This window comes from Megalobrama amblycephala, linkage group LG5, assembly GCF_018812025.1.
Source record: "Megalobrama amblycephala isolate DHTTF-2021 linkage group LG5, ASM1881202v1, whole genome shotgun sequence".
NCBI lineage: Eukaryota > Metazoa > Chordata > Actinopteri > Cypriniformes > Xenocyprididae > Megalobrama > Megalobrama amblycephala.
Genome location: NC_063048.1, coordinates 34,808,131 through 34,833,348, shown reverse-complemented (window position 1 = coordinate 34,833,348; position 25,218 = coordinate 34,808,131). Strand labels below are relative to the sequence as shown.

The window sequence follows — 25,218 nt, the reverse complement described above, 5'->3', positions numbered from 1 at the left end:
ACAGTTGACGGGTCAGTGGACTCTCTGCACTAACCTCTTGAAGGCAGGCATCAGGCAGTGTGTAATTAGATGACTGTAATTAGCACTATGCCATTTCAAATGTCCAGCATTCCTGCATTATAATCAAAAAGCAACAAACTCCCAAAGCCACCTGGAGAGGTCAGTGCGCAATTACTAAAAAGGGAACTTCTTTAAATGACAAATGAAATGTTGTCTAAAATTTGACTAGTTATTCTTGTTAATGCTCAGCATGATGGTATGGAAATAAAAAATTATTGGTTTTATGTCAGCGAGTTCCAGACAGATTTTAGCTGATCAAAGTGCTTTAAATCAATCTACCATGTCAAAAATGGTTGAATATCCTTAAGTGACCCTGTCAGAGTATTAAAAGAATTATTAAAAAATATATTAAAAAAGGTAATCGAATTAATTACATGATATGCTGATTAATTAACCGTTTCACAACTAAACACACATATCATTAAAAAAAAAAAAATCTCTCAAAGCAAAATGGCGAAAATGATTGACGAAATTATCTTGTGACTCGAGCGCTATTTTTTAATCGTTAGTTTCTTTACCTGTTGGAGTTCGGCGTCTCGTGACATTAGCGCCAATTTTTTCAAATGGCGTGTCAACTGTCAGGTTTGATTATTCAAAGTGTCTCAACATGTGAAAATGCATCTCCAGAGCATTAAGTTTGGTACATATTCGGTTTTTAAGCATCCTGTGTAAACAGCAAAATCATTCCATCTTGAAATTTGAATCGCCCCGAAGGTAGGAAAATACTTCCTCATTAGGGAATTTACGGTATCACAGGCTATGTATCATGGGAAATTATTTAATATGTTTTATTTTTTTAATTACTTTTTGTTTTACATTTTTAACACGTTAATCGTAATATATTATATATATATATATATATATATATATATATATATATATATATATATATATATATATATATATATATATATATATTATTATTTTTTTTTTAAAGAAAGAAACAGCCCTGCTTTGCTTTCTATTAGGCCTAGCTATGTGACGTAGCCTACTGTATTGCTTGTCTATTAAAACAAGCTTCAAAAAGAAGATAATGCCCAACTACTACAGTAGCTACTACCAACAGCTTCAGAGTAAGTGCCAACTGTGTAGCCTCCCACAACATGTCTTCATAATTAGAAACCATTGTGTAACAGAAATAAATTACATTTTAAAAAGCTAGATATTACAAGTTAGAACATAAAGACATTTTTTTTTTAACTGCTGTTTTATTCAACGGGCAAAAGCTTTGAATCCAAAAGCAAGCTGAGCCTCAGACATTCGTATGGCTGCATAGTTTGCCTTTACGTCTGCACCCTTTTCACAAGTGCTTTCTGAATGAACTCCAGTGTCTGATTCCAGCTATGACTTACTCGTCAAGCCTCTGCTTCAGCACACACATCAGCACCCTGCTGTACCATTGTGGCCTGTATTCTCATTTCCACACCGGGCATTCCATCTACATTTGGGCTATTACAATGGTGGCCCAGCATGTTTTCTCCCCAATTCAGCTTAGCCTCTTCAGAATCATCCATTACTGTCCTTACATATTTTCTTTGAAATGGCATATGCTATTTGTAAGTATTTTAAGGAATCACATAATGATCATATAGCGATATCATATAGCAATCTGATGTAGGTCTATGAAAAATACTTTTAAAAGATGTTTTAGATTATTCAACCAACACATTGACGTAATTGGAAGAATGACCTAAAGCATTTTGTAAAAGTATTGCATGTTGTTTAGCACACATCTAAGGTTCTTAAAGTCACCTGGAACCGACCGACATCTTGCTTTTTTGAATTCTGACTGCAAAGAGATGTAAATATCATAGCTTATCATCAGAACATGGTTCTGGAGATGGGTTTAAATGGGGCTACAGGTATTCATGGTCTAAGACAGAGTTGCTGCCATGCATGCAGTTCAATGGCAGCCATGGAGTGGGACACTGTGGGACTTAGCAGCAGGAGCAACGCACCAGGTCCTCAGATAATGGACTCGCTGAATGTCTACCATCTGGTGTTTGTTTAATACACAGAAAAGGTCAAACGGCCAGCGATCCTTTTCTACTCGCGTGCATTCACTTCTTAGATTGGGGAAATCATTGATTTTACCCCTCTACCGGATGATCTTTGTGTGTTGGAGCTCAGTATGACAATGACAACAACCTTATTGCTTAAAACAGCACTCTGTAGGACTGAAACAACCTGAATTCAGCTTGGGAAGTGAATGCTCAGTGGTGTGTCTTTGCTTTGATTGAGGCCCCCAGACACAAATTCACCTCATGTCTTCATACATTCGGGAAGGCTTGAATTATTGGACTTTCATTTGCTTTGATCTCCCTTGCTTATCCAGGGTGGTTGGGTGCTTTACGGCTCGGCGGTTACACTCATGTCGAAATTCATCCATTGTATTACTCTTACAGGCATTCCTTATATTGTTTTATTTGCGAATCAGTAGGTAAATCTACATAGCCGTTGCCTTTCCACGACATCTTATAGGGCCTTGTGGTTTTGAAAGAGTGAATGGATGCTCATTGCCTCTTTCAGTTTTATTCATGAGGCGCTCGGTTGCATCGTGTACCCAGGCGTGTTTGGCTGTGTCCTCATCGGTGGAAGTTACACATGCTAATGATCTCTTAAGTGCTAGACTGGAGAGTAAACCATGACTAACTGCAGAGATGAGAGAGAACGGGACACGTGCGCAGTCTCATTTGGCAACAAGGCAGGCTTTCCTCTCAAATGTGAGGCAACTAAATACACTTAATTGAGAGTGAGTGGACATAGAGGACAAGGGTGAGGAATACAAGCTGTAACTTGGATTTACTTGATTACAAAAACAAATTTAAGGACCATACTCTTTACAGTTGTTAATGAGAGATTTAATTTCATGCTAATTAGCTGGAAATATATTGTTACAACAGGAACTAAAATAGAACTTCTTTCACTATGGATTAAATGAATCCTCCTACTACACTGAGCCATCAAATCTGTGAGGGTGGGAAAATTACTTCATGCAACTTAAGAAGAAACATGCTTATTAGAAAAATGATATAAAGATGTTGGCACCTCGCATGAGGAGCCAGTCTGTAATGCCCTAAGCCGCCTCATAGCACAGGCCTCCTCGGGAGGGAACCAATGCAGCTCATTAGGATGGACAGGGCTTCTCAGAGGCATACAATGCTTACAACCTCCACAAGCAGGAAACAACTTTGAGCCCGGTCCCAGGAGGTCAGTAGCAAAAGTGGCAAAGTCATTTAAATCTCCTTAATGAACTGTTAATAGGTCAGGTGTCTATTTGTGCCTAGTCTGAGCCCGCCTCCCCCTTGAGTTCCTGTGTCTGTCTGCTGGATCTTCAGCCAGTCAGGAAGTGGGAGGAACAGGTCAGGAGGTTGCACTTAAACCCGTCACCATGGAAATAAATGCCTGTATATTCACACTAAGTGTTTTTGAAAGTGCAGCTGAGAAAATTACAATGTTATGCATGTTTTTATCTCTTATGCAACACATGTGAATTGATAGCTACAAGCACCCTGATGATAAATGAAATCCAGTGTATGATTTGCATCCATATGTTTGGCACTATTGTGGCGCACATGCTAAATTTGTCACTGTGTTTAGTGATTTCCTTGTTGCAGTCGTGAATACTTTTGTTAATATAGGTCAAACTGACTATCCTCAATATCATATTGAAATAGCTCTTTGAATTGGTTAGTGCTGTGTGCTACAAGACAAGCGTGATCTTTTTCTAGGCCACTGAGATACAGATTTTTTTTGCAAGAAAAGTTCCAAGTCTTTAGCCAACTTATATGGGTTTTAATTATAGTATTGTGTGAAATTCAAATGAAGCCTTCAGGGGATTTCATTATTTAATCAAGCAAGTTCTGTCTAGAATCTTTGGACTGTTTTCCTCAAAGCTTTTTCGCATTCACTAGCATTGAGCTAATGAAACTGTATTTTTTGTGTCCTGGGATCTAGCACATATTTCCCAAATGCACAGATTTCATAAATATTGTATACTACTTGTGCGTGAGGTGGATTCACATGCATGTTTTATCAGTTCCTCCTCTTTCTTTTTTTCCTAAATAAATGTAAAGCAATTGTAAATGCATATAGGCATACTACACGTTATAGTAAGTATCTTTTTCGTGGATCAAAAAGCATTGATTGTTAACTAATTTCAATGCAAACAAATATTAAGAAATCAGCCGAAGAGGTTTTCAAGCCCTGGTTCAATTAATTATTCAAAGATTTTAACATTTTTACAATATGCTAGAAGAAACCATTAGCCCTTTTTAAAGTATTTTTTAATTTCAATTTGCACTGCGGAAACATTTTGATGAATTTGATGAGGGCTGGGGATTTAATGTTGTCCCACTGGGAGGAATTATTTGATTCTGAAAAGACACATCATAATGGAAAATGTGGAATGAAGGAGACTGCAATAGATTGCTGTAATTCAGACTCTTTGGCAACATCTTAAATTGTTGCTAGCTTCAATCCCAACCTTCAAAGAAACGCTTGACTGTAGAACCACTGTACCACTTTTCACCACAGGTAGCGATATAATGCAGCCAATGATTAATTTTAATTAAACACATTTTGGAAAATGATATTGAATGTTTGAACCCCTGGTGCTTTAATTACTTTATTGCCTCTCTGCTCTAACTCTGAAATGCTTTGGCTGGATGACATACTGGAATATATCCTAAAAAAAACCTCACAGCTGGCATGCAGAGAGCTTCTTCTGATTTCTATAGTGCATTTGCTATAAGGGTGATACAGTCTAAGTATGTTGAAAATTAATACCACTATGAATGCTAATTTGCTCGCACCCTACGAGCTGTTTTAAATTAGCTGTGAAATTAAAGAGAACATCTAAACCATACTGTTGACATACAGCTGACGTTATTCATTCATTGTCAAATAATTGCAATCGGTGACGTAAGCAGGCTGCCTGACCTCAGAAGGTCCTTTAAAGTGTACATAACACACACAGTTTCGGCCAATCTCATGTTAATCTTGAGTACCTATCTTGAGTAGTATAGCATCCTTCATAAACATCCGAAAAGTCTTTAGTTCATTATACTTTTGTGTTGTTTACATTATATGCACTTACGCACCGACTGCCAACAGTTTTACTTATTACCTGCGGTTCCGATTCATGACCGGGATCTTTTATCACTTGAACCACTCCATCTTTCAGTTTCAAACGATCTATAAATCCAGCATTGAACTGGGCCTTGTTTATAAAACCATAAGCACCGATCCTGAAGGCTCGAGCAGCCACGGAAAACACAAGATATTCTCCATTCTTTTTAACCAATAAAAAAGTGATTGCAACTTTCAGACACAACTTTATCCTTATTTTGATAGTTAATTTAAGGCAGTTTTTATGCCCATACTAGGGGAAAAAACTTTCTGAAACATGTAGGAAATCTGAAGGAGTGTATTTGGCACAGAAACTTTAACAGTGTAAATATATCAGAATGCATGAAATAGCATTAGGCCCCCCTTTAACATTTTTCATACCTCTGCTCCCTTTACACTTCTTAGACAGCTGGAGAAAGTGAAACATCCTCAAGACACTTGGGTTAAGGTGCACCTTAAGTGCGGTTAAGGAGGGACAGAGAGGCCAGAGCTTGAGTTTGGAGCTCTAATGACCTGACAAAAGTTAGGATTATTGCACGTGTAGAGAGACAAATGGCATCTACAAGCATTTGGCCTTAAGCCTCTTGAAGATCCTCTACCCAAACAAGACAATTCCAACAAGCCCTTTACCCATCCTTTGTCTATGGGCAGAGAAGTTGAAACAGTTCAATGGGAGGATTACCCCCACTTGAGCTGTTCTGAGAGAGATGAATTGATAAGTTCCTGTTGGGGTTAAACCAGGTGGAAGCAGCTATGCAGATTCTTTATGTAAGCAGTTCTAGGATGGTCAAAGAGGAAGTAGTTTCACCACAGGGGAGCTGTTTGTAGTCTTTAACTCAGACGTATGTCATCTAACGACAGTTAAAGATGTCTTCTTAAGAATCAATAGGTAAAACTAAATGATGCGCATTCCTATTTTTTTATCATGAATTTACCATTGATCTGAAAAGAAAAGAATAGCATTTTGTTTCATCTATTAACAGTCACAAAGGCAAGTCGCTAGTAGAATGCATTATCTGGAAGCCTGTGTGTCTTTACCTTGTAGTTGGAACAACATCTTCCTATTGCACACTGATACACTGGTGTGTATCAAAAGAGATTTCCGTAAACTAAGCTGAGCTGGTCTGAAAAGGCCAGGGGCAATGGAACCAGCAGCTGATAAGATCTTCATACTTGGCTAGAGCTGGAGAGGCAGTGAAGAGTTAGACAGGGAAGGCAATACATCAAACCTGCTCCATGGCTACCCTTAAGAAAGGAGTATAAATAGACAGGTTCTCATGGTGCCTCTTGAAGTTTTGAAGCCCAATTAGTCCAACTTGCTCTGAGATGCCATTTACTGCTGGGGGAATTTTTTTAAACTAAATAATGTTTTCTCTACCAACACCTGAGCACAGTTTTTTTTTTTTCAACTGAAAATTTTTCCATATTTTTTCAAGCTTTGAGCCCCAATAACATTGTTTTTTATCTTTATCATTATTATATTTTGGTCCAACAGTAATCCGCTATCCAAACGCCATTAGCCAGTATGCTAAAACTGTAAATACTCAGGATTTACACAAGATATAGATAAATAAGATAGATAATAACATGACAGAATAAAGGTAGTTGATTATTTCCTGCTGTGTCAGATGATATATTTAACCTAAAACTGTTTTAAACAGTATTTTGCTATTTGTTTGATTTTTATTATGCATGTAGCTTTTTGCTCAAATTTCCCCTATCACCTTATTAATTGAGTTGAATACTTTTACCCTTAGAAATTAAAAATTAATTTTAGAAATTGGTCCAAAATACCAGATTTAAAATGCACCAGCTAGATAAAAAAATGTAAATTTTGATTAGTTACATAATCTCTATAGTAAAAAAAAGTAATATATTTAAAATACATTTATTTCACATTAAGCATAGTTCAAATATATTAACATATCTATTGACATATTGCTTGAAACTTACTGATATAAAAATTAAAATTAAACTTTATTTGGAGTACTACTTGTGCACAATGTACATTTCTTAATATTAAGCCTAAAATGTGTTTTAATGTCAATATTCAAAAGGATTGAATGTAAATTTAACTTTAACTTTAAATAATAGTAGACTGTAAATGCAAGATATTTAAAGTGTACTTAAAGTGTACTTGCAATAGTTCCACTTTAGAACAATCAAATATACTTTAGTCTATCTTTAGATGGACCTCAGCAGTAGTTCTGCACAATTACAGTGCATTAAGTACAAAATTAGTTGTTCCAGTTTGGCAAACTTTAAGTATACCAGTTTAGTGTACCAAAAGTACAATTGCAAGGTATTTTTATTAAGTACATAAATATGTAAATGTATTAGTAGCATACTTAGCATGAAATGTATTTCAAATACATTTTAATATTTTTTTTTCACTAGGGCTAATATAATAAAATATAATTTGCTTAATAAATTATTTTTGAAAATACAATTTAATATAAAGTGATATTTAATTTTTTTATATTGATTTCCATGGACACTCACATTATTTATTTGTCAGCTATGCATAAATAAACACATTTTAAAAGCTTTGTTAAAATTGTTTAAGCTTGAGGTAATATATAATGTCTTTTGTGAAAGCCTTTGACAGCAAAAGGCACAGAGAGAGAGATTAAATGTATATTGATCGTCTTAAATAGCCCTGTCTTTAATAAATACTACATTATGACGGTGAGGTTCTGTCGGCGTGTTGGCTGATGAAGGCATGCCTCTTAAAGTCGGCAATCAGAGGAAGTTTGGGGGAAAGATAATCTTTCGCTCCTAGCATCCTCAGAGACGCAGGCCAAGCAATCAGGGGATAGCGGTGATTGCTTGGGTTGCACTTGTGAAATCACAGCCTGCATTGGTCCCAGACCTGAAGGAGATGCTAAAATCGACCTCTTCTAAGTTTCTCTTTTCAAGTAAATACTGATTGGGGCCTCCATAAACCAGCTAGCACCTTCCTCTCTTCAGACATCTGGGGGATTCTCACATACAATCTGTCATAAACAACAATGGGAGTAATTTATTGTACTTGAAATACAAATGTATGGTGACTGATGATGTGGCTTTCTATAGTTCAGCCACGCATGAAGAAAATACAAATACTTTTTTTTTCCTTCAGTAGATGTATTGGAGCAAAAATTAAATATAAATTCCTCAAATTTTACACCATTGGTTATATGTGAAAAAGGGGAAAAACATGTAAAGCATGTTCCATGTGTAGGTGGAAAACTGGCAAGTAGACAAGAAGAAAGCAAGGACCTGCTCCAAGATGGGTTGTGTTAAGATTTCACACATGCAGAAAAAGCCAATAAACAAATAGCCATCCCTTGATGGCCTGAAATCAGATGCTAAATGAAGTCACTTGGGATGGAGCCGACAAATGTAGCCAAGGCTCAGAGAGCATCTCAGACTCTGTTGTTTTCTTCTGACCCGACCCCCTAAAAAGCCTTTCCCTGTTTCATACTTCTATGATTGAATTCAGTAGGATCATGTATCCCAAAGAAAAGGCAATTAGTAGATGACACTGAAATGGCAAAGGAAACAAGCTTTAAACACGGCAGAAGACAGCTGTCCAGATATTACCAGTCGCCAGAGCAAACTGCACCCGATTAAAGTTTAATGCGGCTTTTAAGCGAGGATTTTGCTTATCAGTGCGATGGGGTCCGAGGGAAAATATTGTTATTGATTCCATCATTTTAGACGTAACTGATCCTTTAAGTAATTTCTCCGGGTTCCTGTGTGTCAGTTTTTAAGTGTCTGCTTGGGTTGGATCACTGAGGCCCAAGTTCATTTAGAATTCAGAGCTTAATGCACAAAGTGTTCCCAATACGATTTCAGTCACATCTGTTGGAGGATGAGACATTTATTCCATCGGAGACCCGACCGACGACAACATTGTCTACGGTTCAAGTCAGGGCAGCTGAATTATGAAAATGAAGTGCTGTTCAGAGGCATCTTAATTGATGGGAGATTCCAAGGGAGAACATTTTAAAATATTGATCCATCCACCATATCTTAAAAGCTATTTACATCAGTTCATTGAGGTATCTAATTTATTTTTGGTAGATACACTACTGCTCAAACGTTTGGGGTCAGTACATTTTTTTTTTTTTTTAAGAATTTAATACTTTTATTCAGCAAGGATGCATTGAATTGATCAAAGGCAGATAAAGACATTTATTATGTTACAAAACATATGCTGATATTTTAAACTTTCTATTTATCCAAGAAAAAAAATATTAAGAAGCACAACTGTATTCTGTATTGATAATAAGAAGAAATGTTTTTTGGAACACCAAATCAGCATATTAGAATGATTTCTGAATGATCGTGTGATACTAAAGACTGGAGCAATGATGCTGAAAATTCAGCTTGGCCATCATAAGAATAAATGAGATTTTAAAATATTTATATATATAAAAACTATATAATAAATATAACTTTGGCGAGCATTAGCGACGTGGTTCAAAAACATTAAAAACATCTTTCCAAACCCAAACCAAAAACTGTGATGCTCATGAACAGTGTAAAAACATCCAAGTCTATTATTTGAACTGTATTCAATATCATCAGACCCAAATATCTACTTTGATATGAAGGTTTAATTAAAGAAAATTAAAGCCGGTATACACTCACAGATTGAAATTGAGCTTTAAAATGGAGCGAGAGAGACTCGGCAACAAAGTTTGGCCCGTTGTGCAGGTCCCTCCACTCCATGAACAGACTGCAGCGATATACAATAGCCCCGCTCAGGAATGGAGGTGTGGGCTAATTTGTCCATCTCCTGCAGTAACCCTCCACTGCTGTAAGAGAAGAAAGACCACATTCAGACCTCAACTGGATTAGACAGGCCAAAAAGAGCAGGATGTTGAAAGAATGGGAAGCTTTTGTTACATTCCCTTTCAGATCATATAAGATTTTGATTAAAGAACAGTGGTTTTAATGCATATTGGTCGATTCAAATCCAATCTGAACTTTTTAGACATTAACGTACAAACCAACAACAGTAACCCGAGCTTAAGTAGTACATCTTTGGCACATTAAGGGTTCTTCAAGAAAGGAAACCAAAGACAGAAAATATAGGTTCAGGTTTCAGGCTTTAGCCAGTGTGAAAATATCGTCAATTTGATCAAAAATTTATAATGCAACTTTCCACGTCTTAAATTTCCTTCGGCTGCACTTGAAATGGGCACTTGTTTCCCCATTATGGCTTTTTTAATCTACTTATGTCCGACTTGTCTTGCTTAAAGATCACTCCACCGTATTGGATGTTCAGTATCTAAGGTATGTGTTCCTCTGCCGGGCCTGATGAAATAACACAACAGTTTACATATTTCTAAACCCGATCTGCAGACCGATTGAAAAATCCATACCGACAATCAAATTTCCCTGAAAATATATACATACAAGTCTGCTTTGAGGTGACTGAAATGAGCAAATTTGGTTTCAGGAGACAGGAAGAGAGACGGGCCTAAGGAGCACGGATCAGGCGGTAAATGGCTACTCATCGCGACCAGGAACGAAACTCATCCATCCCAAGAGACCCTTAGAGAAGGGTGAGAGAGGCAAGCGGTGAGGAAGGAAGAATATGCGCTGCTCTCTCTTCCTTGCAGCTGGTATGAATTATTTAGCTAGGGGGAAGGATCGCCTTACATTAGCCATCTTGTTTCTTGTGCCTTTAATGACAGTTGTTGTAAACATACATAGACAAACACCGTTCCCTCTCCTACACAACTCTCTCTCGTCTGACTGGGAGAAATATCTCGATTCCTTCAATGCGCGTTTTTTTTTCTTTTTTTCCCGCTTCCGAGAGATCAGTGAAGAATATATCTTTTTTCCCCCCAGTGTTGCCCTTTAATGTCCCTATGTGTGTTTTCGAAAGTTGGATGGGAGGGAGGGTGTTCGTAGCAAACTGTCATCACCACCATTTTCCATCAGGCATAAAATCAGGGTGCCGAATGACATGTAAGTGTTTGTGTGTCCCACTGCTTGAATTTGCAAGGTCAAGGGGAGACATTTGGCCCCTGCTAAGAACTAAAGCCCCTGGTATTCAAAACATTTACCCATTCATGTTTAAGAGATGGCCTGCTTAAATAAATGATGACTGTTTACATTAAAGCTTAAGTGTCTACCTTTTTACATGGAGGAACAACATTCGGTCTCACGTGAGTTCCTGTGGCCATACGGGTTTCACAGTTTTGGCATAGGGAGAAATTGCTCCCTATGCCAAAATTGAGAAAAGAAATTGAGAGTTAAAGTATGCCGCAGTAACACCGTATCGATGGCCTCGGGGCCTTTTAGAGAGATATTGTAGAGGGGGGACGTATGTTTTCCTTCCTATCTACACCTTTGGTTTCCCCTGTGCTTAAATTGTTAATGCTTATTTCAAGATCAAGAGGCGATACAGGATATTTGAGAATCCCGAGATATTCATCTTGTCTAGTGCACACTTCAACAGTGCTGACTGCTGGACTGAATACTCATCATAAACAAAATCAGGATCCCATCAAGTGCTTTAAACCTGCTATGTAAAACTAAATGACACTATTTAACACACTGAGCCTACTAGGAGACTTTCCTATGTATTTGCTAATTCTTCCTATATGTCTTCCCAGTGTCACAGCCTTGTATTCAGAAGAAAAGTCCAGGCATTTGGGCTGCGGGCACTTGAGGTGGACCGTCTGTCAACGGCCAGCCACCGCCGCCTGAATAAGTGGACTGAGAGCTGCTTTGTCCCGATCTGCCCTTCGCACCCAAGCAGACCAAAGGAATGTCAGGTCTCCGAGGTGAGATTGCATGGATAGCTTCGGCTGATCACTTGAGGAAGTCCCATGTGTTAAAGTGAGTCTCGGAGGCACCTTCAAGCAGCTTAGGTGAATCGCCATATTGATATACGATGAAAACTGGGGGCCCGGCAATCCCTCCTTAATCCTATAATGCAACGCTGTGCCGTGGATTTTGTTATCGGCCGGTTCTCCAGTGTCGCTTGGGAGGCGTATCTGTGTGACCTGACATGGTGACCACTATCGCTGACTCGCCTATTCAACTTGACTCAAGTTGATTTGCTCGCTTGGATCTAGAGTTTCCCTTTCTCCCCCTCGCTCTCCCTTTTCCCTCTCCCTCTTCCTCTCTCTCTCTTTCTCTCTCCTGTTTCAATCTGAGATCAGACAGCAATGTTACTACACCACATCTTGATTTGTTTGTGTTGTGCTTTTCAAGAACCGCTGAGGAAATGGAAACAGAGAGCCTGAAATTATCTTGCATTATTCAAATGCTTTGCCAACTAGCACAAGCTATTTTATCTCTATTTACTCCATGACCCGAGATCAGAAGCTAAGTGGCATATGTATGTCCATTAGCTGCAGGATTGAAGCTCCCTCTCACCCACCGCCCTGTTTTCATAATTAGCCCTTCCCTGCTAAATGTCAGAGTCTGCTGCCGCACATCCATCCGACGGGCCCTTGGCAGCGTACGCTAACTCCTAAACAACACTGATATGGCTAAGTGTTTCAGGAAGCGAGGCCTCGGTTCCAAGGGGTTACGTAATGGAGCCGGCTCCTTCATTAAAGGCTTCCTGCTCGCCGTTGAGTGTGCCTCAGGTCCCTTGGCTCCTTGCATTGCCATTCATGCTGCCCACATGCAAACAAATATTAATTTTACCCCAGCACAAACAATAACAAAAGCAGATGTCAGTCAAACACTCTTGAGTGTGGTGGTGACCTGTCGTCTTAGGGAGGATTGACTGGGCGGGACTTTGAAGGCTGGCTCTACAGAGGCTTGGTTATGTTTAGGAGGGCGGTAGGCGGACTCTGGGCCTCTTTGTGTTGTGTCCCGTCTCCACCATTAGATGGAGTGCTTGCTGTCAGTGGAAATGAGTCTGTTTTGTGCTCACATCTCATGTCAACTGGATGCAGACAGAGAAACTGATTAGATAATTAGCATCACCATTGATTATGATTTATTATTCAAATGATAATGCACAGATACAATCATTAGTTGATATGTGTGCTGTAAATGCTTATTCATAAGTGTGTTGCAAATACAGAAAACAACTTGATTTTGCAGTTTTCTGTATTTATTAGTACTTAGATATCAATTAAGCACTTCAGTGTACTGTATAATGTTAATTTTCGAAAAATTCGTTACAGACATTCCCTTCAATCACGTACGATTGACTAAAATAATGCAAGAGATGTTAATTAGAAATTATGTGTTTTATAAGTGTCTGTAAGATTGAATATGAACATGCAGTACAATAGTTTATCTTGATATCTTGACAAGACACTATTGCACAAAGTAGCTAAATACAGCAAAGCTCCAATTCTTTTTAAAGTTTGGGCTCAGTATGGTTTCTCCTTGAATGTTTTTGAAATAAGTCTCTTATGCTCACCAAGAATGCAATTATTTGACCAAAAATACCATTAAAAAAAAAAAAAAATTATTATGGAAACCGTGATATGTTTTTTCAGGATTCTTTGATGAATAGAGGTCAGTGCATCCTTGCTGAATAAAAGTAAAATAAAAAAAAAATGTACTAACCCCAACCTTTTGAACGGTAGTAAGGGAGCAATATCTTCAGCTGTGTACTTCTCAGATTATGTGATTCAGTTAAAATGAGAAGTAATTAAAATTATGCAGTAGGATTTATTTTTCTAGAAGAAAAAGTTCAAATGCTTTGCAGTAAGTTCCAGGATCACAACTAAATTATTCAATTTAAAATGGCTTTTCTATTTCCTTCTCACTTTATAGCTCTTTCCTCATTCATGCTCGTAAGAAGATATCAGAGTACTACAAGGGCATTTGGTATGAGAAGTATCTCGAAAACATGGGTTGTGTGGCTGTGTTTGTTAAAGAGGTGGGAGGTTTGACAAAAATGTCCTCCCCTTTCTCGGAAGATGATAGTGAGGTTGCCGATAGATCTCCAAGGTGCCGATGCCGAGAGTGGGGACTCACTGCACTGACGCTTGACAAAATATTTTGGTAGGAAATAAGTCATTACCAGAGCCAATGACAGGCGGACGATGAGTCTGGCATTGATCGGCGGTGGAGGGGGGTGATGATCTGTCCATGCTTGCAAGTAACTCCATAGGGCACCACTCTCTCAGATTTCCCTGCACTGTGCCCATAACCAAGAGGTGGCCTGTGAAAAAACAATCATCATCACAAAAAAAAAAAAAAAAAAAAATCACTTCATCTCCACTCACCCCCCACCCCCTTTCAGGGCAGGGGACAAGCTTCTCAGGCTTTGTGCAATTAAACACTCCATCTGTCTGAGAAGCCTACGTCCTCCTGGAGCATTCACAGCCTCTTCTAATTGCAATTCTTATTAGAAATCAAGCACCACACTAAAGACACAATGCATGCATTTCAACATCTCCTCTGCAAAAGAAAAGTAGACAAAAAAAATCAAGCTAATTAATGATTATCCATAAGCTGCTGATCTGCATAACTGCAGCCATCCCTCTAGGGTTCAATTTAAGCCTGATTATGATGCCATATATCAGCTTACATTGTGATTTTATTCACACAAACGGTGGGCAAACTTGCTCTGAAAACACATGTACACTTGAATACTTTATGTATAATGTATGTGACAATGTTTCTGCACGGCACAAAGAGTGTGCATCTTTTGATGTGTTCTTTGGGTGAAGTGTGAATTGAGGAAGGCTGGCGGCCAGATGGGACTGCTGGATCAGGTTACCTGTTAAAACTGCGCATCTGCCCCTGCAGTCAATCTCACTGATGTCTGTGACAGGTCGATGGAGCCTGTGCAGGAAGAGCTGAAGCACAGGATGGGAAGAGTGAACTGGGATGGGTCTGACCAATATAACCAACCCCCTCTCTGGGATTTCGCTGGACAGAGCAGGAATTCTGTCAGGCCACTTGGTCCTCTGGAGTCAGTGAGACAGAGGGACAAAGGCAGAGTTCAGTTACACAGGGGCCAGGGCCGTGGCACCCAGTCAATACAAAATAGATTTACAGAGTCTCTTACATAAGTTTTTGAAATGTCACAGGCTCCTCTGTCCCTTCTTTGTCTGCAAACATGGTGTCGAGCATTATCACAGATTCGTTCACACAATTGCCTTGGGGAAGATGAGACTTTTGCTATTCCTTTAACATGTGTCCAAGAGCTTCAAAATATTATACACTTTTTGTTATAGTGTGCTAGATTATGACAATGCCTATTTTTTTTTAGATTGCAGAGTGAATAATTGCATTAAAGGGTTAGTTCACCCAAAAATGAAAATTCTGTCAATAATTAATCACCCTCATGTCGTTCCACACCCGTAAGACATTCGTTCATCTTCAGAACACAAATTAAGATATTTTTGATAAAATCCGATGGCTGAGTGAGGCCTCCACTGACAGCAAGATAATTAACACTGTCAAATGACCAGAAAGGTACTAAAGACATATTTAAAACAGCTCATGTGACTACAGTGGATCAACCTTAATGTTATGAAGTGACGAGGATACTTTTTGTGCTCCAAAAAACAAAATAATGACTTTATTCAACAATTTCTAGTGATGAGCAATTTCAAAACACTGTTTCATGAAGCTTCGAAGCTTTACCAATCTTTTGTTTCAAATCAGTGGTTCGGAGCATGTATCGAACTGCCAAAGTCACGTGATTTCAGTAAACGAGGCTTCGTTATGTCATAAGTGTTTCGAAATTTCAATGGTTCACCACTGGGGGGCGTGACTTTGGCAGTTTGATACATGCTCCGAACCACTGATTTGAAACAAAAGATTCGTAAAGCTTCGAAGCTTCATGAAGGAGTGTTTTGAAATCGGCCATCACTATTGTTGAATAAAGTCGTTATTTTGTTTTTTTGGTGCACAAAAAGTATTCTCGTCGCTTCATAACATTAAGGTTGTAGCACTGTAATCACATGAACTGTTTTAAATATGTCTTTAGTACCTTTCTTGTCATTTGACAGTGTTAATTATCTTGCTGTCAGTGGAGGCCTCACTGGGCCATCGGATTTTATTAAAAATATCTTAATTTGTGTTCCGAAGATGAACGAAGGTCTTACGGGTGTGGAACGACATGAGGGTGAGTAATTAATGACAGAATTTTCATTTTTGGATGAACTAACCCTTTAAGGCTAAATACCACTATAGCCACACAGCACAGCTATTGCATCCTAATAGTTTGAACTACAATACTACAAAACTTTGACCATTGAGTTGTAGAAAATATATTACAATAGTGCATTTTATGGCATAGTTTATGTAGTGTGTGTACATACATTTATATATAGTATAATTATATTTAGTGTAAGTAGAATTTTTTTTTTTATAATTCATATTCTTAATATCAATTTATGATACTTTTTTAGGATTCTTTGATTGTTAGTTAAAAAAAAACAGCATTTATTTTTAATTTATTTTTGTAACAATGTAAAAGACTGTCACTTTTGATTAATTTAAGGCATGAATAGAAGTGTTCTTACTGACTCTTAACTTTTGATAGGTAGTGTTAATTATAAAAATGCTTCTGAGAAACCAGTTCATGCTTACAAGACTAGGTGTCCAGAAGAGATGGAAGAGAAAAACTGGATATATATCATGTTCAGCATGATATATATCAAGTGGCAGGTCTTCGAGAGGCCAATAGCTTTATAGTACAATTAGATATATGGTAAAAGAAAATTATAGAAAAAGTACTATTAAATACTAAAGAAAATACAATAAGGTCTCATTCATTAACATTAGTTAATGAGTTAACTAACATTAACTAAAAATGAGCTATTCATTTGTTGCAGTATTTATTAATCTTTGTTATTATTAGTTAATAAAAATAAAGTTGTTCATTGTTCATGTTAGTTAACAGTGAATTAACTATTGTTAACAAATACAACTTTTAATTTTAATAATGTATAAGTAAATGTTAAAATTAAGATTAACTAATGCTGTAGAAGTATTGTTTATTCTTAATTCATGTTAACTAAAGTAGTCAACTAATGTTAACTAATAAAACCTTATTGAAAGTGTTACCATATAATTAAAGTTATTATTCAATGTTTTTACACTACTCATAATATATACTCCTATGTATTCTATTACTGCAAATCATGTACTGTTTTAAAGTAGCATATTACCAGGCATAAAGCAAGTCATGTATGTTAGTATTTACACTACAGGGTGGAAATAACATTTGCTTTCCTTTACATCTGCCTAAAAATAGCCTCCGTATGTGAACATTATTGTATAAATACCCCTTCATTTACAAAGCCAGATTTCAGGAGCAGTGTGGAATCAACCATAAAGCATTTCACCTGCCACTCACATAAAGGTAAAAGACTGATCTTTGCTCTTTGAATATCTCAGGCAAGAAAGGGTCCCTAACCCCGTTCCTGGCCTCACTCGTCTATTTTTGATATTCCGCTTATAAGTGATTTGAAAGTTGATTGTGAGCAGACAGTCTGAAACTTTCCTGTCAGCTACTTTAAGGGCAAATAGATAGCCTCATGAATTATGCATAGGAGACAATTTTCTCTCAGTCACTGAGTCATCAATCAGAAGCTTTGCGAGGACCCAAGAATCAGCCAGCCCAGCTACATTCAAAGCCTCTAATACACAGGGGCAGTTTGGGCAGCGTTTACGAATTCTTCACTTAAGACAGCAGTGGTGCGAAAAAATTCCTTTCTGACTGCCTAGCTTCACAATGTTATGCTTTTCGTACTATTTAAAATGCACAAACTGCAGGTGCAGAATGGTTCCATTTTTCAAACAAAGATGTATTTTTATAAGGCAAATAAATGCAAATATTTGCACGTTTTGTCTTTTTTTTTTTTATTGTTGTTGCTTTCAGACGTGTGGCTGAAAGGACCCTCTAGAGCAGCAATTTGATCCATGATTGCATGCATTTACCCATGTAATTGAAATAATGAGAGATGATTGCTTTGAGCTATTAGTCATAAGTTCCTGATCTTTTTGTTTAATCCTGGCATCAGCTGTCAGTGTGCTGGTAGGAGCTTTGGGGAAGAGACACTAAGGATATCATTTGCATCACCTCAGACTGTAATTTTTTTCCCCCTCTTTTTTTCTTGTTCTTTCTCTCTCACCCTGACTGTCTGTCTCTTTGAGCTGATGTTCTTAATTCTCAGTAGCTCTCCGAGGTGCATGGGTGTTCTTGTGATGTTTTGATGGGAACAAAGTAAGACAGAGCCCAAATATTCATGGTACTCATAACCAGGATGTTGTCAGCCATAAGCAAAATAAAAGTCTTGGCAGCAGGTGTAAGGAAGGTGTAATTCTTCCACAGAGGCCATTTTGCCCTAATGGGGACACACTCTACAACAGTCTGTAACACAAGGTGTTATGTATCAGTCCACCAATGACAAACCCTCACAGCGTTTTACAAATGAAGTAATAATTCCCCATTGTATCGGGACCAGCTGTCTGAGACTATCAAAACAACAAAAGGAAAAGAAGCAGGGGGAAAAAAGATAGAACGGCAATTAATCACAACCATTATCTTCAAGACGAATCAAAAGGTGTCAAGCTGTTTTCTAAATATTACTGTGCCAGCAATATTTGATTATGAATTTGACACAAGACAACTACAGCAGGTATCATAAACATCTGGTAATTACACAGAGACAAAACATTTGCCTTGTTTATATCAGCTGCGGCAGGCAGACTTGTTTAATTGACTTGCTTTTTATTGTTAGGCTCCAATTTTAAACTTGTTTAAAAACACATGGTATGTGTTTCAGGTGGTTGGTGGAATGATGTCAATAACAAAGATCTTTGTGAATACTGGCACAAAGTTAGATGCTTTTGATTAGCACATTGTATGTTTGTTTTAATCTACACTCTGAAAGCATACACGGATAAAGGGCTTGTTTTTTTTTTCTGCGTTTGTTTGTTGATGATTTTCTGCCACTGCAGAACTAAACTGAGCTTTCTCTCAGAACTTTCTTTGACTTTTTTTAATTGTTTAGACTCGATGGCATTTGCTTACTATAATATTCTCTTTGAAATGCTACATTTGGCATAACTTAAAGGCGTAGTTCTGTCATCATCATTTAATCAAACCTGCATGACTTTCTTTGTTCTGTGTAACACAAAAGAACATATTTAAAAATAAAATGTTTGTTTGTTTTTTGTACAAACAATAAAAGTTAGTGTTATTTTGGACCCAAAACTTTGTATTTTAACTTTAGTATTTTGTGTTTAACAGCAACGTAAATTTTTTTTCAACTTTCCATTTAACCTAAAATAGTATGTTTATTTGTCTTTAAAACATAAAAGAAAAAGTGAAATTATCATCACATCGCTGTCAATGTTGAAGCACTGCCGGCCTTCCAACACCAGTCATCAGATCTCTTGCTTTTACGGCTTCTGAAAGCCTCACCAGATAGTTGAGTGAATCTCTTGTATTTTTGAGCTGGAGAGACAGTGCATTAGACAGAGTGACAATTCCTGCAGGTGAAATGTGTGTCAATTCTCTGATGAATGCTCGTGTGTCTCCCTTCACTCTCTATCCTCTCTTCAACCCGTCTCCCAAAGGTAACAGGTATTAGTAAGAGATCTCTACATATTCCCCTGTAGGCTTTCCTTTAAAGAGCATCCTCTTCAAACGCCTCTCCTATTCAGCCAAATCTTTCATCTAAAGCATCCACTGCAGGCTATTATGAACCCTGACACTTACAAAAGATTTTTTTCTTTTTTCTCTCATATCCACCTGCGTGTCAAAGAAATGAGGTGACACACACATTAGGGGCCGCATTTCTCTCCAAATCTGGGTTCCTGTCTCAAAGGAACGGTTAGGCGGAACTCACTTTCTGGATGCTTCATTGCTATTCTGAAAGCGCCGCCGTTGTTTGTCTGAGGGTTCGCTTCTTTTCCCTGCGAGTCTTATTCCTTCTGTCAGCATGTCTGTGAGTGCAGGCAGGTACACACATGCGCCAAATAAGCAAGGTCACCTCCAAACTCTCTGAATGTATGAAATCTCTCTACTTTCTGGCAATTTAGTGTTCTTTTCTTTTTTTTGTAGCCGAGCGTTTGAGATCCATAACACGATATGGAATACATTCTGCGGTCACTTGCCTGAACTCTCGCGTTCCAGGTGGCCCCGGCGTGCTTTTCTGCTCAGCGGTACGAGGCTTTTTAGAGGCATCGTCTTCCCCCAGACACAATTTCAATGTTCAAAGCATTAGGTAGAGGCATGAGAGAGATCTCACTGTTATCGCCTAACACTCTTGCTACCGTAATTAAATAGAAATGCAAAGCACAGAGCAATTTGGGCACCGGTGAATGCTGGATATTTCCTTTAACAGTTACAATTTAATTGGACCATATCAATTTATTTCACATTTTAAAATGTCATGGCTTCGCAAGAACTAACAAAATTTGCATCCTGCACAGAATGTTATTGCACAAGAGTGAAATAAATATATAAGTCTAAATGCCAGTGTAAATGCCAAGTATTTCGAAAGCCGCTAAAGTAGGCTTGTAAAAGCACAGCATCCTCTCTCCTGTGCCTGCTCTTCGCAAAGTTTGCCAAATGCTTTCAGTGCAAGCAGTCGGGCTGGCTTAAAAGGATAGCAAACTGTGTCATGCCATTGTTAGTGTTTTGACATCTGTTTTCAAACTCAAAGAATTACTCATCCACACAACCAAGGAGCTACAACTTTGACACGCAGCCAATGAGGACAAAGGACTACCAATTTGTCCAATAACAAATTATAAAATACACCAGAAGCCACACTGTAAATTAGCCAAGGTCTTTAGATGCCTCTCCAATAATGAGATAAAATGTGCTGCAGTCATTTAAAGAGGATTTTATATCATATGCTTTCCGTTGCTGTCATTAAACTGTGACCCTCGAGTGTGCGTTTCAACAGGATTCTCAGTTGCAAACTGTTAAACTGCTGTAAATATGAACCATCAGCAGTCTTTCACCATAAAGCAATGTGCATTTACAAATAAAATCTTATCCCCTCTGCTTGTTTATACGATTAATTCAATTTTTCCTCGTTGGTGTAATTCTAAAATACATTTTTGGTTTTACTTGCTGTTTCTGTTCTTTTGAACAAATTACAGCATTGTTATATTAAAGTGGTTGATCATCTAAAATGATAAAAACTATATTTAAAAATATATTCATTTGTCTTCAACAGATGAAAGAATGTCAAATAGGTTTGCCATAACATGAAAGTGAGAAAATCATGACAGAATTTTAGGTTTTTGATTAAGTATCCCTAAATTATATTATTAAATGAACCTTATTATAGATCATCAGTATCATCAATAAACTGCTGCCATTGTAATGCTAGCATAAGATAGGTTAACATTTGGCAAATAGCCCATACAAGTTCCTTTACAATTAAAAAACCCTTAACCACAGGACCTTCCCTCCATTCAAGCCTAATGAATTCCTCTCACTCATCTGCATCACTCATCTATTCCATCTGTTCAGAGCAAATCCGAGTGACACTCTAATGATTTTCCTCAGTTTTGTAGTCAGTTTAGTGATATTATCATCTTTGACCCCATCTTTTACATGACAATATTTCATTTGGTAGATTTCACCTTTACTTCTTTACTTTTAGCAATACAATCTGCTGCGCGTCTTGCCTAACAACACTGTTATATAAAAAAATATTAAGGACATAAATGCTCATTAAAATGTTATTTTAACATTTTCATTAAAAATAACAAATTCAAGGGATAATTTGAGCCAAAAATAAAAATTCTGTCATCATTTACCTTCCTGACGCTCCAAACCTGAATGAATGACTTTATTTTAAGGAACACAAAAGAAGATATTTTGGAAAATGTCTTTTTTATGTGTGTGTGTGTGTGTGTGTGTGTGTGTGTGTGTGTGTGTGTGTGTGTGTGTGTGTGTGTGTGTGTGTTCCAAGAAAGAAAGAAAGTCATACAGGTTTAGAATGTTATGAGTGTAAGTAAATGAGTAAATGGGAAAAAAAATGTGTAAAGTAATATAGTCCGTGACATTTAAAACTTTGCTATGCTTTGTCAATAAAATGGTAAACAGGTAAAAACTGTTAAGGTATTTTGGAGTATGACACAGCTGGAATGCTGAATTGACCAATGAGCTTCCAGAACCTGGACATTAATATATTACATTTGAAATATAGTACCACAGTTCTTTACCTTCACACAATGGATGTACTGGAACTACTGGAACTGTTGTCATTATTTAATTTGGAACATTTTGCTGTTGATATTTTGTTTTCGCTGCATTTGGTGCAAACTGTCACAACAGCCTTCACATTTAGTTTTCTCTTCCAGGCCTCTGGGTGGTGTCTCATTGTGTTCAATTATGAATCCAGATTAATTCATTTCAGTCCCTGCTTTGTTGTTTTAAATGGGTTAAAAGTTGAAAGATGAGCAAACTGTCATATCAGCATACTCCACCGGGGCCGACAAGGAGACGAACCTGCCTGGGAAAAAAAAAAAAAAACTGCCTGTTCAATGAGGCCTCAAATTCCAAAACAATTTATCACCAGATTAAATATCCCTGAAGAGGAGAAGGACTTGTCCATGGGCTGTTTGTAATTCAATGCAGCAGCAACATTGTCAAGTGCCAAGGCTGAACTAAGAGACTTATTACTCCTCTGTGACAAGTTTAGCCCCCGGGTGTCTGCAGAAAGCCTCTCGTTACACGTAAAAAGTACCCCCCTTGTAAAAGTGTTGTCCGCGAGTATTTAAAGTCATTATCGCACGGTATTTACAAAACATCCCATCAGAACAGTTTGACATTTGACCGCCTATTTTGCTGATTGTGTACAATAGAGGTGTCATGGTGCTCAAAAAAGCTCTTTGGAATGTGTACAAACTTTGGGCAAAGTTTAGGTTATCATGTAGCACTCAACAGAAATGAAGACGTGCTAAAAGAGAGATAAGACGGAGAGAGAGAACATTCTCTCCCACATTCCTTACCTGCACCTTGTGGTGAGGAACCAGTTCACTGACACATGATGAATTAGCCCGCTCATTACCAAGGACAGGAGTTTTTCTTTCTAAACAGAGGAAAGGGCTCAGAGCAGCAGCTTTCCAGCCGTTTGTCACTGACTTAATGACTCTGTTGAAATGTGGAAGTACATACTGGTAAAACAAATAAGCTAACACAGGCAACAAAATACCAATAATAATTGACTATGTGTGTGTATGTGTTTATGCACACACACACATTCTACGATACAGCAACAGATTTTGTGAGCTGTGAACAGTGAGCTGTTATTTTATATATATATATATATATATATATTAGGGCTGTCAATCGATTAAAAATTTTAATCTAATTAATTACATACTCTGTGATTAATTAATCTAAATTAATCGCATACATAATTTTTTCTGTGAAAGTATTAAATATTTCAATTCAAATGAATCAATGCAGGGTTTTTCCTGGGTCAAAAATGGTCTTCGGTGGTGACAGACATGGTCATCCACACAAACAGTAAAAAGTGCCCTACCCACGTGATCTGCGAGCCCGATACTGACAATAAAGTACCCGTCACTCTCACTGTAATTCTTTCTTGCCCTCTTTGCAAAAAAAAAAAAAATTGATTTTATAGCTTTGTAAGAGAAGATGCTTTTTTGCTAAACCTGAAAAGTATTAAAAAGTAGCATTTAGAAGTTATATTAACTAATAATATAATTTTCTACCATATACAATTGAATGCATCTAGCTAACAACAACTTGTTTTGTTCTGGTTTCACCTCACTCCAGTCTAAACTAACTGATTTTATAGGTAGGCCTAATTTACTACACATTGTCATTTAAATAACCTGAAAATATTGTGAATTATTAAGGCTAATTTTACTAACCACTCTTTCTAAATGGGGTAAGCACACTTATGTTCTTATTTCAGAGTTGTTCGAGTAAATGATTCATTATAGACCGTGTGGACAGATCTGTTGTTGTCATGATTCATTAAAATGAATCTGTTCAAATGAGTCATTAGGTCGCGAATTGGACATTAGCGGACGTTGACGCGTTGCGTGCGAATCGCGACTGTTATTAGGACATCGCAAAAGATTTGTCAACACAGAAAACACTTCACCACTGGATAGGATTTTCTTTTTGTTTACTGAAAGTGTGGTTTATGTCAGCTGCACGTGCAGGGCGCCTGTCAGAGAAGATGAGGTGACGTTCTTTTGAGCACTATTCACACCCAACGGTTATTCAGGAAAAACATTTTCCGAATGCGCCTCGTGAAACATGGATTCGGTCTTACGAACTTTTAGCATTGTGTCAGTTGATTTAGATTACTATGTGTGAGGTAGAGAGAGTGCAAAGATGGTGCTTACTTTGAAAAGAGCTTGCGTGCACGAGGGAGGAGTTCTGCTCGTTCTGTCCATCAGCGCAGCAGTCGTCTCCTTCATTTTACAGTCGAATGGTGGCTAGAACGGCTCCAGGTTCAAAGGTCAATACGGAATGGATTAATCTGCGTTATTTTTTCTCAGATTAATTAATCGAAATTAACGCGTTATATATATATATATATATATATATATATATATATATGGGTCATTGACGAATAAGAGATATAATGGAGATATAATTAATTTTTGAAATTTTATTAAGTGTTAACAATGAGATTAGCTATGTGGTTTTTATATAATCAATTAACACTGCTTTTGTCATGTTTTACAAGGTGGACAAAATTCATCACCTAAAAAGTAATTAGGTTTAACCAACATTTGGGTTTTACCGAATGACACTTTTGGTTATACTGAATGACGATATTTTTCAAAAAATGCTAACAGGTTGATATCTAGCTAGCTTGCAAAAGGACAATGAAACATTTTATATTTAGTACAAGTTTTTTTAATATTACAACATTTTCCATGTTTTATAGCGGTTGTACCGAATGACCTGATGTTTCGGGACATGTGTATGAGCAAGTGAAAACATGACTTTTTCAAATAGTTAAAAGAGAATTAGTTAATATGCTTCATGACCATATGGTCTTTTGCAGCTTTCTGAATGATGTCACATCCTTTCTGATACTGACCGCATGACTTGATCCAAAATGGTCC

At 37.5% G+C, this 25,218-nt stretch overlaps 2 long non-coding RNA genes across 3 annotated transcripts; one reads left to right on the top strand and one right to left on the bottom strand.

Annotated features, from left to right (window-relative positions):
* The first annotated feature begins 582 nt into the window (after nucleotides 1-582).
* Nucleotides 583-13,549, top strand: LOC125269184. The gene is made up of 3 exons (XR_007185051.1): nucleotides 583-774; nucleotides 10,643-10,808; nucleotides 11,808-13,549. It is a non-coding gene; the product is annotated as an uncharacterized LOC125269184 (long non-coding RNA).
* Nucleotides 9,525-24,589, bottom strand: LOC125269183. Of its 2 annotated transcripts, XR_007185050.1 has the most exons (7): nucleotides 24,487-24,589; nucleotides 23,113-23,254; nucleotides 22,324-22,613; nucleotides 15,185-15,275; nucleotides 14,894-15,083; nucleotides 14,192-14,332; nucleotides 9,525-9,995 (listed from the first exon to the last, which is right to left on the bottom strand). It is a non-coding gene; the product is annotated as an uncharacterized LOC125269183 (long non-coding RNA). The 2 variants fall into 2 exon arrangements; XR_007185049.1 differs by lacking the exon at nucleotides 15,185-15,275.
* Between the last annotated feature and the right edge of the window lie 629 nt (nucleotides 24,590-25,218).